Genomic DNA, 12,822 nt, shown 5'->3' with positions numbered 1-12,822 from the left:
TTTTTTTAAAGTGATGAACAATCGTTCAGTTGCAGTTAGTGAAACAGGTTATGCTGTCTTGTAGGTCTGATTTTTACCAGGACTAAACCCTCAATTAATTAGCTCAGGTTAAACAGAAGAAGGAGGGGAGATTGTTACGGCTGCTCCCTGCTTCAGGGGTTGCTACAGAGAACAAACTCTGTAGCAACCCATTTGGGGTTGCCAAATGATTTGGCATTTGCCCTTCCTGCCTCATCCTGGGCTCGAACCTGCAGCCCTCGGTGGCTGACCACCGAGCTACCGAAAAACCTCTGAAAATTCTGGACAGTTTGAGACTAAGTACAAAAGAAAAATAGAGAGGTCTTTTTTTCCCATGAGAGTTCCGTGAGAAGTTGCCCCCGATGGAACGCAAACATTTAGCAGTGCTGTCATTCCGAACCTTTTTTGGGAGGTTCTGTTTATCATATGCTGATAGGTACTGGGATTGACGCTGGTTGCTTTAGCGCAGCTTTAGGACCCAGGGAGGCTGACGCCGCTGCTCCTTGTTAAAGCAGCGTGGACAGATCTGTATGCGTTTGGCTCTTCAGTCTCCACCTCTGCACTGACCGCGCTGTAGCCCGCATAACCGCATAGGATTTTTATTTTTTTATTTTTCAAAATTTCTGTCTAAAGGATAAACTTTATCAAAGGACTTTGGTTTCGCCCAAGCATGATTGGTTTCTAAAAATCGGATCCCCAGCCTCGACTCAAGTCGTTCAGTTGCAGACTCTACCTTTTCCCCTGGTGCCGTCCTCAGCCAGGCGCGCAGCGAATAAAAGTTTCACGGAGCCGCCGGTATGGGTCACTTCTGCTTTTAGGAGGCAAACGCTTGTAGTAAGCTTTGCATCGTTTTGGAAAGGTGAGTGAAATTTTAACTTTTGCTTGTAGGAGCGCTGTTGAGTAGAGACACGCATGGAGTTTGGTGAAAACGGTGCGTGATGCTTTATGTGCCGGTGCGGAGGCAAACTATGCACTGTTCCGTGGGTGTGTATGTGCGTGATTCATACAGAAAAGACTCTAGTTATTCCTGAATAAACGCAGAAACTTAAATTAGGCTATGCGTAATCTTAGTGCCGTAACGCAAAGCAGAGTAGGAAGACTGGTGGTTTATATGCGGCAGATTTCACAAATATTAAGAATTTGTTTTGTATAAAATAATAAGCTCGTTCTAAAAGCATTCTCACAGCTGGTATGGGGTTTCTCTGTGATCTGACAGCTGTGTGTCTGTGTGATATTTGTCAAAGCAGCCTGTTGATTGACAGACTGACAGGACGCTCAGTGTTCTGGCGGAGCTGTCTTCTCTCTGTGGTGCTGAAAGTTTCCCAGCTGGCCACATGGCTCGCTGCATCACAGAACAAGGAAGACAAGACTGAGACTTTTTGTGCACATGGGTTGTTGCTTCTCCAGACATACATTTATGATTTAAAAGCTAAACGTTATGAGGCTTTTCATAGCTGTGTCTGCAGGAGGTGAATGATCAACGGTTTGCGCGGAGGATGAGCTGAGAGCAGGATCCCAGCGGGCGCTGCGCAATGAAGAAGGATCAGTGGAAGTGGAAACAATAGAAAATGTTGTTGTGTTATAATGTGGAAAATTCAAGGTGTCCTAGTTAAAAAGTTTTCCGTCTTTTTGGGTGTTTGATTTCCTGCAGGGTAGTTCTGTAAACTTAGGGCACATTTAAATTAAACGGTGTCTATTTTAAACTTAACCACATGGTATCTTACATGTGTTTGCAGAAGAAACAGGTCTTGTTCTAATCACCCAGGAGGGGAAGCCTTTTTTTCTTTTTTTTTTTTTTTTGATCGTTCATAATTCAATGTCTATCCATGCAGTTTACAACATACCTGTTAGGATTTTTATAGACAAGTGGAAAGCTGTCCACTCTGCTTCCTTTGTGGCGATGCCTCCTGCTTTCTTTCACTGGTGTCTGAGAGCTGCCCATGCTTGCAGTAAATAGTGGGTCAGGACTTTACAGGCTGATGCACTTTCTCAAAAAGCAACAAAGTGTTTTTCTTTCATAACCTTTTTGCTGTTTTCTTTCACTGTTTTGATAGAAAATTGATAAAATGGTTGAGTTTTTTAACAAATCATGTGGTTTTCATTTTATTACAAACCAAAATTTGTCCATTTTACAAAGAAAAAAACTACTTAAAAGTAACATTGTGAAGACTTTTTGAAGCTATAGTTTATTTAGATAATAAACTATAAAATGTTTTGGGTAATTGTGAGATTAGTTGTCTCAAATGAACAAGTCGTCTGTGTTTAAAAAGAAAAGAATGTTATATTCTCCAATAACCACTTAAGTTATCAAGTACTGACATTTGATTTTCTTAGTTTACAGAATGAATGCTTTTCATGAGAAACTTCACATATAGTTTTCTTTTATCCTTTTTCACTCAAACTGAGTCAACATTTCCAGTCCAACAGTTAGAGTATAAATAATTAATGGCAAAATTTGCACAAAGATATTTGACAGTCGGTTACTGCTCAGAAAATGGGTTTAGGAGTCTCTGCTACTTTCAAACCAAATTTTAAGTTATAGCCATTTTGTATTTTATTGTTAAGGACAGATGGCCATTGCTGCCATCTTGAACCAAATTGACTCCAATAGTTTTTTAGCTGTAGATGTATTTCCAAAGATTATTTTCCGCAAGTTTCATTAATATTTATTCAGTGGTTCATGATATATTTTGGTAGCAGACAGACACACAAATACCTTTTTGTTTGGGCAGCTAGCAATAATTAGATATATGGTTAAATACAGTAATTTGTCAGCTGTTCTTTATTTATGGAATGAGTGACTTTGCCTTCTGTAAACTGCTTGGTCACATGTCTGTGGTTGCCTCAATAAGTCTCTCTAATCCAGGGAGGCAGAGCAGATATGCCTTCATGGCAAATTTGGGGCTTATCGCCAGACTTGGAAATTTATGTGTGGCGGTGCCAAAGCTGAAACTTTAATAGATTTCATCTAACAGGATTAGCAATATTTGGAAACAAGACGGAGTGGAAAATGAAGACGACATTAATACCCAGTGAGCAAAACCAACAACACTAACTAATGTGTGAATAAAGATTCTTTGAAAGGCACACAGGCTTCCGCTCATAAATCCCTCAGAACTGCACTGCAGAATTAGCAATGTGTTCGCAGTCAGTCTGACTGTTTGTAAAAAGATTCATTTTTGCTGATTTGTATTCACTGGTAAAAAGGATTGAAAAAAACCTAATGAAGCCCACAGATCTTCTCATTCCTAGTACAGGAAACATCCCCCTACCAGACACTGAAAAAACCTAATAACCTTATGTCAGCGGAAAATGATAAAGGAAGTTACCACCGCTCTCCTTCATCATCCTCCACCCTAAAGATGTTTGAACGCCCTGAGGCTGATGACGATTGATTTCTATTTTATTGTTTTTATTTTTCATTTCACTGCCAAAACCCATGAAACCACTGTCCTGCAAGGTTGCGTGATTGAAAAACCTCCAGGTTCCCGGTTGTCTGCTGCTTATCCCCACAGAGCCCCGAGGCTGTGGGTCCTACATCATGGAGAGCCTGTTTCCTCTGACACCTGACCTCACATGCAAAAGGTCGAGTGCTGCTAGCCGTCATCAGGTCTCATCATTCCCTCATGACACCATCATTATGGTGCCCTGTGGATGGTATGTCAGTCACTCGTGATGGCAAGTCAATTAGGTATATCTAGAAGAAATCAGGGGCATATTTTCTAAAGTGGGAAGATATAAGAAAATAACAGTTTTAAATGTTTCTTTGTATTCTTGCTGGATCCCATGAGACAATCAAGTTTCTATGTAGATAGGGTTGTATTTTTGTCATATTATGTCATAATTTATTTATTAAAATTATTTTTTCAGTTAATTTTTAACACTTTATTTCATAAGAACAAAGGAACAGTAGAAGAGGAATAGAGAAAGTTTGAGAATGGTTAATAAAAATGAGAAGTGATGGAGGAGATGATTATCAAAGATGTGGATTAAGATATCCTCTGATTGCCTCTCAAGGAGATATGGCATTGCGTAAATCAAACACACAATTTGCAGCGCCATGTGAAGATTGATGCTGCTAAGTGGAAAATTGCTTTACCAAAATCTGCTGCAACGCACCCTGCCAGTGTTTGCATTTGTGTGCATTAATGTGCATAGAGTTGCTTGGAGACGCATCTTAATCACTCATTTAGGCTGTGTCTGATCTCGACACAACTGCATGTATTCATATTTAACATGCAAGATATTGATGGGACTTTGGCTTTATTTATGAGGGCTATTAGTGTATTTTGCTGTTATTTTCTTGGTGAGTTTGATTTCTATTTACTGTAAGAACTTACTGTCATGAAAGAGGTATTTAGTGTGTTCACAAGTCTGTAATGCCATGCTGATACACAGCTCCATAAAGTGTGAAATGGAAGAGATAGAAAATGTAGCTGAAAGTGTGTGCTCAACGATTTGTCTCAGAATCAGAGTGCATTTACTGCTTTAAAACTACAGCAATATAACCCACATCAAGCACAGTTTTGATTAGTTGGAATTGAGATGTTCAGTCCTATTCCTCACTGTAATAAAAAATGGCACAGACATTGGAACTGTCCCATTGCTGGTTGCCACTTAATGTTAATGGGACTGTTTTGTTTGTAAGCCTTTTTGATGAACTGATGTCCACTCTCGAGGTTTCTGTTGTTCACCATGCTGTAAGCTGCTTCATGCCTCTGCATCAGATGATAAGATTTCTGCCTGTCTGTGTTCACAGCATGAACAAAGCTGTCTTACTTTGAAACACTTTTTGTTGAATGTAATGCTCAGAAATCCATTTGCTCTTCACTGTCAACTCCTTCTAAGAATTCATATTTTTAAAAAAGTGTCACGTTCCAAGTGAAGTTCAGATTTGCAAATGCTAAAAAGAAGAATTTGGTTTAAATGAAATGTCAATAAATTCAACATTAACTCACTCAGTCACTGAATAATGCAGTAATTTCATAATTCAGAAAAACTTTTATCATGCATCAAGTGGACATTTCTCAAACAAAAAATGACAACTTCTCTGCTATGTGACATACTCTGATGAGCTAACCTTCATTGGGTACTCAGTGTTGAAAGCCTAACCAACTATCTTTGGTTAATCAACATAAAACAAGGATAAGGAAAAGATACCAGCAGCAGGACTTATCACAAAATATAAAAAAGAGAAGTGCCCTGCAGGGTTTTAACTCTAGTTTCTCAGGCATTTTAGTTTGACTCAATAACCCATCTTCCTCACCATAAGTCCTTGTTTGCTGCTTGATAAGACTGGCTATGAAAGTTAGCTGTACATGAATAATAAAAATAAAATGACTACATGAGACATTGTACACAAATTCCTCAAAACATAACTTGGAAACATATCTTTGACTTCCCTGACACTGTGTCTCACATTGGATACTTCAGTATTTTTGTTAAACATAAGAATGTGTGCCCTTATCTAAAATTATAAAGTACTATAAATTAATTTATTTGCCTTAAAAAAATGACACCAAATACTTTATAAATGTCTGCTTAAATAACTGCTGCATAGTTGTTAGAATATTGTTGAATGAGATACTAGATTTTGTGAAGTGTTTAAAATCTCAGTGCGACTTAATCACTTTGAATCATTTTTGATAACATCACCCTCCAAAAAAGCAAAATAAATTGTAAATGTACAAAAAAGATTATGTCCTTATTTGTCATTTTCAGTTAAAGTTAAAAATGTGTACAGATGCTGTGTTGCCATTGCTTCTATTTTCTTGTCTGAGAAGCTAAGTAAATTTTATTTTGAAGACCAAAACTTAAGCATTCTTGATTTGAATTAACATTTAATTTGTTCTTTGTTTTCTCATATTTACCTAATTTTGATAAAATTCAGCTTGGATATTTTTGTGCAATCTTACTGACAAGAATGCAGATAATAAATAAATAAAAATTATTAAAACTGTAACTTATTTTTGTCTCTCACCTTAATTGTATACTAGGTTAGATGCTGAGCCTGTATTATCCATATCGCATTACATACCTTCAAGCAACATAACAGATCTAAGTATCACAATGTGCCGGATGAAAATTCACCCTCCTGTGCTGCTCTGTACCATATCTTGATTCCTCTTCTCCCCCTTCCTGCAACACACTCTTATTGTGATAAACCTCCACATAAGGATCTAGACACACTCTACATCAGTGGCACCCACACTACCCAGCATTTGGCTGGATATCTGTGGTCTATTATTTTGTGTTTCCTCTTGTGGTAAGGTGCTGCATTATTTAGCAGGTTTTAAAGTCATAAAACAGCTTGGATCCCAGTGGGAGGCACTGTGGTGTTTTTCATTTTTGAGTTTTTTTAAAGTGTCTTTTTGTACAAAAGTGTCCTGTACTTGAACACAGTTTGAAATGTTGAGCTGAGGCAACAAGGGGCTGCTCAGTCTAATTTTTTATCAATAAAAAAGTGCCCCCTCTTTCTGCCTCAGCCGCCTCTACCTCCCTCTTTTCAAGTTTTTGTGATGTCACTGTTGACTAGCAGAAGTATCTGCTTCTCTTTTTGGAGATTTTCAATCTGCCTCATTCACAGGCTCTCTCTGTTTTCTGTAACATACATTATATCATGAAGAATATATATATATATATATCTTTCATTTATTATCACAGATGATGCTGTTCATCCATAGTACAAAATCAAGGTTACTTCTGTTGTGTGAAAGAATTGGTTTGGGTTCAGAAAACAAGTTATTTTCATGGTACTGTTTGTCTCCACCAGTATCTTTAAACATAGAGCCAAAGTTTGTGCGTGCTCAACACTAACTCTGTGTTTAATGTCAATACCCAATTCCAATATGCATCAGGAAGAGTACACAGAGTTAGCTACTGTCGATTGTCAGTTTGTGCCGCAAATGTGCAATCTGCTCTGATTTTGCAGCAAATTCAAATTTACTCAAATTGTGTATGCGTGCACATCAATTTGCATGATGTGTTTGTAAACTTCCATCTGTCTTTGTGAGCCTTGCACGTCTTGTGTGCAGCCTCTGAGATCCATAACACAGGCCGGGTCATCACTATGCAGCTCATCATTGTCTCTGCCCCCGGCAGAGATAAAGGCAGTAGACACCCTTTTTGAGCCAGCTGAGAACAAAGCATATTGTGTGTGTGTGTGTGTGTGTATCACTGTATTAACGCAGGTAGATAAAAAAAAAAGAAACATGGATTAATCCGTGCAATAGATGCATTGAAATGTGCTCTCTGGTAGACCACTCCAAATCAATGACCATTATGTTTCCTGAATGGATGTGTGGAGAGTCTCTTTCTCCTCTTGTGTGTACACATCCTGCCGTAGTTGTGCTTTGCTAATGATGGGCTGGTGTGGCCCCGTGGACATCGTTTGTCCCCTTTAATTACCTGGAGGTAGTGATTGTTATTCATGGTAAGGGGCAGGGGAATAGTCGCGTGCACGCCCCCTCGTCCCTCAGGCCTACTGCTCTGAGCATTGATGTGGGAGGATGTGCAGAAAACAGATGCTACCCGATGATTTCTGAGTGTTTGTACTAATGATGAGCTCCACTAGGCTATCTTTCAACCCTTTAATGGAGGTTCACCCTGATTTAAAGTCAGATTTTATAGATGGAGCAGTGGTTTCCAGTTGTGTTCATCACCAGTGGTCATGCTGACTCCACAGTGGCAATGGATTTCATTACAGCACCGTGTCCTTGTGGAGTTAATAAGGAAAAGGGCTTTATGTCAAATCTAGCACTTCTTGCTTTCGAAGCAAACCAGAACTATCTTCCGAAACATTAAAAAAAGTTGTTAAATTGATTTTCATCCTGCCTGGCAGCCACTGGTAGCTGTTTATTTTGCTGCAATATGAAAATCAACTTGTGGAACCTTGAAAATATTCAGACAGAAAATCAATCTCTTTTTTCCAGTGCAGTATTTCTTTTTGTTCAACTTAATGAGAGTTATCTTTGTTGATGCGTTCAAAGATAGTCAGGCATTATGAACTTCAAAGCTGGCTGACAAGGCTGTGACAACAATAGTAGTTCCTAAATCGAATAATCCACAAGTCCACTATGCGTATAAGTGAACAGTCAATATTTTTAGAAGGCTTATAAAGATCTTAGATATGAAAAGCTGCTGTTAAAGAAGTTGCTTTCATAAGTTTCAGCTTTAAAAATAAATTAAAAGAATGTCTTAAATCTCCTAGACTGTTGATTTTTGACAGGAAATAAAAGCAGCAATAAAAGATGTATCAGCTGCATTTTGCCTTTAAAATAAAATACAGTGTTTTAGTGCTTTGCAAGTACAAAGACATTTTAAAACTTGACCATTTTTGGCTCATTATTTCAATAATGTTACCAAGAATCCAAGCATTAAATAGTGATAACAGTAGTTAGACTTGTGTGTTTTTCTTCCTACTTATCCAATGTTTAAGTGTCTGTATTTAGGTGTGCAGGTTGGGACGTGTCCCAAAGGTTGGCTTTAATTCCTAGTGATGTCCATCAGACCCCTGTCCCTTGAAGCTCTGACAGAAGAAGCTATTATTTTCTCATCGCCCTGGTGGCCTGTGTCTCCTGGGACCAGCTTCACCACGTTACTGACAGCTCCGTAAACACAGCCAGGCTCAAGGTGACTGAGTGAGCGCTCACTACAGTGACGCCCTCGTCCCGCCTTTCCTCCCACCTCTCCCCAGACTTCTCATCTCTGTCTGTCTCTCTATCATAACCTTGTTCACCCTCAACCTTCTTATATTACCTTCACCTGACACACAGGGTCAGAAGTCACCTGTGGTGGGGTTAGGTTATTTCTCACCTTGCTTCACCTTTTTTACTGGCTGACCATTGTGCCACAGCCCCCAATACTCATACATTTGGAAATCTATTGTCTTCATCCTATCCCTGTTATATTTTCAGTAGTTTTTAGATTCCCTCTATCCATTTATTTATTGTACTGTAGTATCACAGCGCTGTTGCAGATACTGCATGGACTGGCACAGTTTCTCTGTGTGTCAGTAGGTCTAACTCCGGTGTAACTAAGATAGATGACTGTGCCAAGGTTACTTCCCCACTGGGCCGGGAAAGTAGTTGTCCTCCCAAGATGTTTTCCTCCCACCTCTTTAAAGGTTTTGTTGGGGCATCGCTGCTTGTTGTAATGAACTTTTCAGAATCAGCAGGCAAAGACATCCATCTTTATCTGGGTGCAAGAGACAGGATGCATTTATTATCTGTTACATGTTGTCTTTAGTAATTTTTCAAACTGTAGCAGTCATTTACAAAATTATTCCATTGTCTTGGTAGACAGCTTTGAAGACCAAAGTGTCACTTTGTCAGTATAAAGGACTGAAACAGTTAGTCGGGCTAATTAGATGTTAAGAGCTCCTAAATCTATGATTGGCCACCTTTTTGATGTGACATTTCATTGTGCTGTTCTTCATCCAGGAAACAAACATTAACAGAGTCATCAACAAAGATCAGAAAGTAATTACGTTTTTAGATCTTTGGGAGAGGGAAATATGTCACATAATAAAACAATGAAGTCAGACCATTTCCTAATAGTGTACTAGCAAGATGGTTGTAAAAGCCTTTTAAAAGTAACTGCATTCTTGACAATTATTGATTTCCTATTTTCTAATACTCACCTTTAACATCCTCTGATTATTTTTTAATATTTGCATTCTTTATCTCAGGATACAATGCAAAGTAAAGTTGGGCTAATATTAATGCTAAATTTGTATTTTAGAAATTGCTTTTGACCTCGTGTATAGCATAAGTACTTCTAACAAGTTAGTGGAATGATTTTGCAATCATCTGAGGTTTTTTTATACCTGTAGGAAAAAAAAGAGAAGTGAGAGTATTTTATTTCCAATCTGTTCTCATGACCCTGATTCTTTTAGCGTTGAGACATTTCTAATTGTATTTTATCTAATTCTAGTTTTAGAATTCTGTCCTCCCACACTACTTAAAACAGACAATATACAATATAATGCAAGTTGAACATTGCTTGTAGTGGACAAAATGATATAGATCTTAAAAATCAAAGTAAATCTACTTTATTGATCCTATTCTGTTCTTTCCAGTGTTTCTTCTTTATAATTTTTCACCAGTTTAGCCATGTTGGACGACATTAGTCTAATGTCAATATATTAGACAGACAAACACCAGCAGGTTCTTGCTTTCATTTTTCATGAAAGTGCCTTGTATGAGTCATTTTCACTACTTTAGCTTCCAGGGACTTTTGTTACATGTTGTAGCACCTAAACACATTGAATAAAAAAAGGTTTTAAGGATGACTTGAACAAATGATTGAAGACTAAATATAACTTTTTATCCATAATGATACTGTTGCTGCTTTACTGCATTAAAAATTACATCTGCTGAACATTGCCTGCTGTATAATTTTAGTTATTTTCCCACTACTTCTATTTTTGGTTCCAATGTATTTAAAATTATCTACAGTAATCACCTGGCTAACACTAATACATTGACAGGGATATTGATGTATAAGTCTTATTATTGTAAAATGTTGAAGTGAATAAAGCAGAGATCAGAAGTGAAGTCATGAATCTTAGTTACCTTAGCTACTGTATGTCCTACCCAATACTGACTTAGTTTATGTTACAAAGAGTAACTATTAGCATTTTGGTGAGGTTTTAGTTTTTTTCTAAGAATGCCATAACTAGCTTGATTCCATTCTGTCTGCTTATTCTGGATTCTTAGTGGCTTTATTGAACCAAATTTACTGGATAAACAAGCCACAGATTACTGTAGCATGTTGATTTGTGAGTTTTTTCTTTTATTTTTGGTAGTTTATGATCAGACAAAGCCATCCAAGTTGCTTCCTTTGACTTGTAGTCTTTATGTCAAATGAACAAGCTACAGACATTGGCCTCATACATGCTGCATATGTGCTGATTTCAAATGTACACTTCAGACTGCTCTATAGTTAAAAGTGTCACTTTTTTGATTCCTGTGCTCAGATGGGGTGAATGTTCTTTAAGCTGTCTTCAAAGTGTGATTTTGGCATTGTATTAGCTATGGTATTAGGAGAGAGAAAGTAGATAATTTATGGATTTAAAATGCACATCAGCCTTCTAAAAGGGCACCGCCAGAGTTATGGCACAACCACCGATGAAAAAGTACTCTACATAAACAACGAAAGTATCATTAACACATGCATCTTCCCCACAGCTGAAACTATGCCAGTTGGATGATGATATTAACAAATGCTTTGTAGTAAAATGCCATATTTGTCATTTAAAAACAGCAAACTGAACAAAACTGAAGAAATAATGGTTGCACTTTCTGCTAAGATAATGATAGTATTATTGCTCACATAATCCCTAGACAAGTGAGTGTTATGAAATTTCAAATCAATACCATTTATAAGCTTTTAATGCTTCTTGTACCTGCCAACATATAACTTACTGGGCCAAGAGATATCAGAATAAAGGTTCTCTGATGTGTTATAAACAGATAACTTAAATACATCTGAATTGATTAGAGGATAGAATACAGTACTGCTTTATAGGAACTGGCGTATGGATTGCCATCAACAATAATTGTTTTGTTTTGAAAATTGACTAAAAATCAAGCCTGTGATGTGTTTTGCACAATATATGTTGAAACAGTGGTAGAGCCAGAAGTAAGTAGCACTCACTAAGACCCTGGTCTTTATGCAGGACAATGTTCCATCTCATGCATGAATTCATTATTGCTTGGTTTGCCAGCAAAGGGCTTAAAGATAACAGAGTTATGACCTGACCTCCTTCTTCTCTAATTAAAACCATTGAAAATGTGCGGGCCATCTTTACTATTAAATTTACATTAAGGGAAGACAATGTATCTCTTTGAACAGTATTTAAACAATCAAGAACTTTAAAGATATAAGGCTTATGGTAACTGTTGAAGTTTTTTGGGTAGGTCAGAACTGTCATTGTTAGTCATTATTTGTTACATTTTTATTTTATATACTTATATATATATTTATATTTCTGTAGATCAGTTGCAATTATTTTGTGCATTAAAGGTTATCTTAGAGTTGTTAACAGTTTTCATGTGAAAGACAAACTATTTCTTTCTTTCTTTTTGTCAACAATGTTCAGAACTTGAGTGTTTTCTTCACCAAGATTAACTGTCACATCTCAGGAGGTTGCTTCTTCTGGTTTATACTTACCCTAAAAATAAATTGTCGCTTCTTTACTTTCACATGCACCTCACAGTAATTACAGAGGCTACCTGGTAACCATGCATTGTGGTAATGAGGCAATCTGTGTTAATGAACCTTTCTGGAGCTTGAAGGTGCAAAGATAATTCTGTGTAGCGTCAAAGTCAGGGGCTATTCAGTTCCATATTCTCTCTGTTTGCCTAAGTTATTTGAAAATCTCTAAAATGAATAAACAGTATGGTGAAAATTTTTGGATGTCAGTTTGATTTAGCTGGAGGTTATCATTTTGTAAACAAATCAAAGAGGAAGAAATATATATTTTTAAAAACAGCAAGAGTGAAACAGGATTACCATTTTTAGCACATTTATATGCTTGGAGAGAAATTTAAAAACTAAAACTTTTTTTTTTCCATTTTGACCCTGAATTTTAATTGGCTCAGGGAAATGATGGCTGAGATCTCTGCCTGTCAATGTGTGAATACTTTAATTAACCAGAACCTTGCAGCATTGTAATCTCTGGACTTTGGAGTATCATAATGTATTAACTTTAATTAGGCTTGTGAGCTATGCTAGGTAATTAGATGATTGTGCTTATTTGTGATCTGGATAATAGGAATACATTTTGCACAAGCCAAAATC

At 37.3% G+C, this 12,822-nt stretch overlaps 1 protein-coding gene across 1 annotated transcript in view; it reads left to right on the top strand.

Annotated features, from left to right (window-relative positions):
* The first annotated feature begins 600 nt into the window (after nt 1-600).
* The window catches only part of robo1 (roundabout, axon guidance receptor, homolog 1 (Drosophila)), a 202,324-nt gene continuing 190,102 nt past the window's right edge, over nt 601-12,822 (top strand). Inside the window, exon 1 of the mRNA XM_017416408.3 lies at nt 601-877. The gene's annotated coding sequence lies outside the window, so the exon portion shown is untranslated. The remainder of the gene's footprint in view (nt 878-12,822) is intronic.

Source organism: Kryptolebias marmoratus, linkage group LG2 (genome assembly GCF_001649575.2).
Source record: "Kryptolebias marmoratus isolate JLee-2015 linkage group LG2, ASM164957v2, whole genome shotgun sequence".
Taxonomy (NCBI): Eukaryota; Metazoa; Chordata; class Actinopteri; order Cyprinodontiformes; family Rivulidae; genus Kryptolebias; species Kryptolebias marmoratus.
This window is presented reverse-complemented; position numbering and strand designations above follow the sequence as displayed.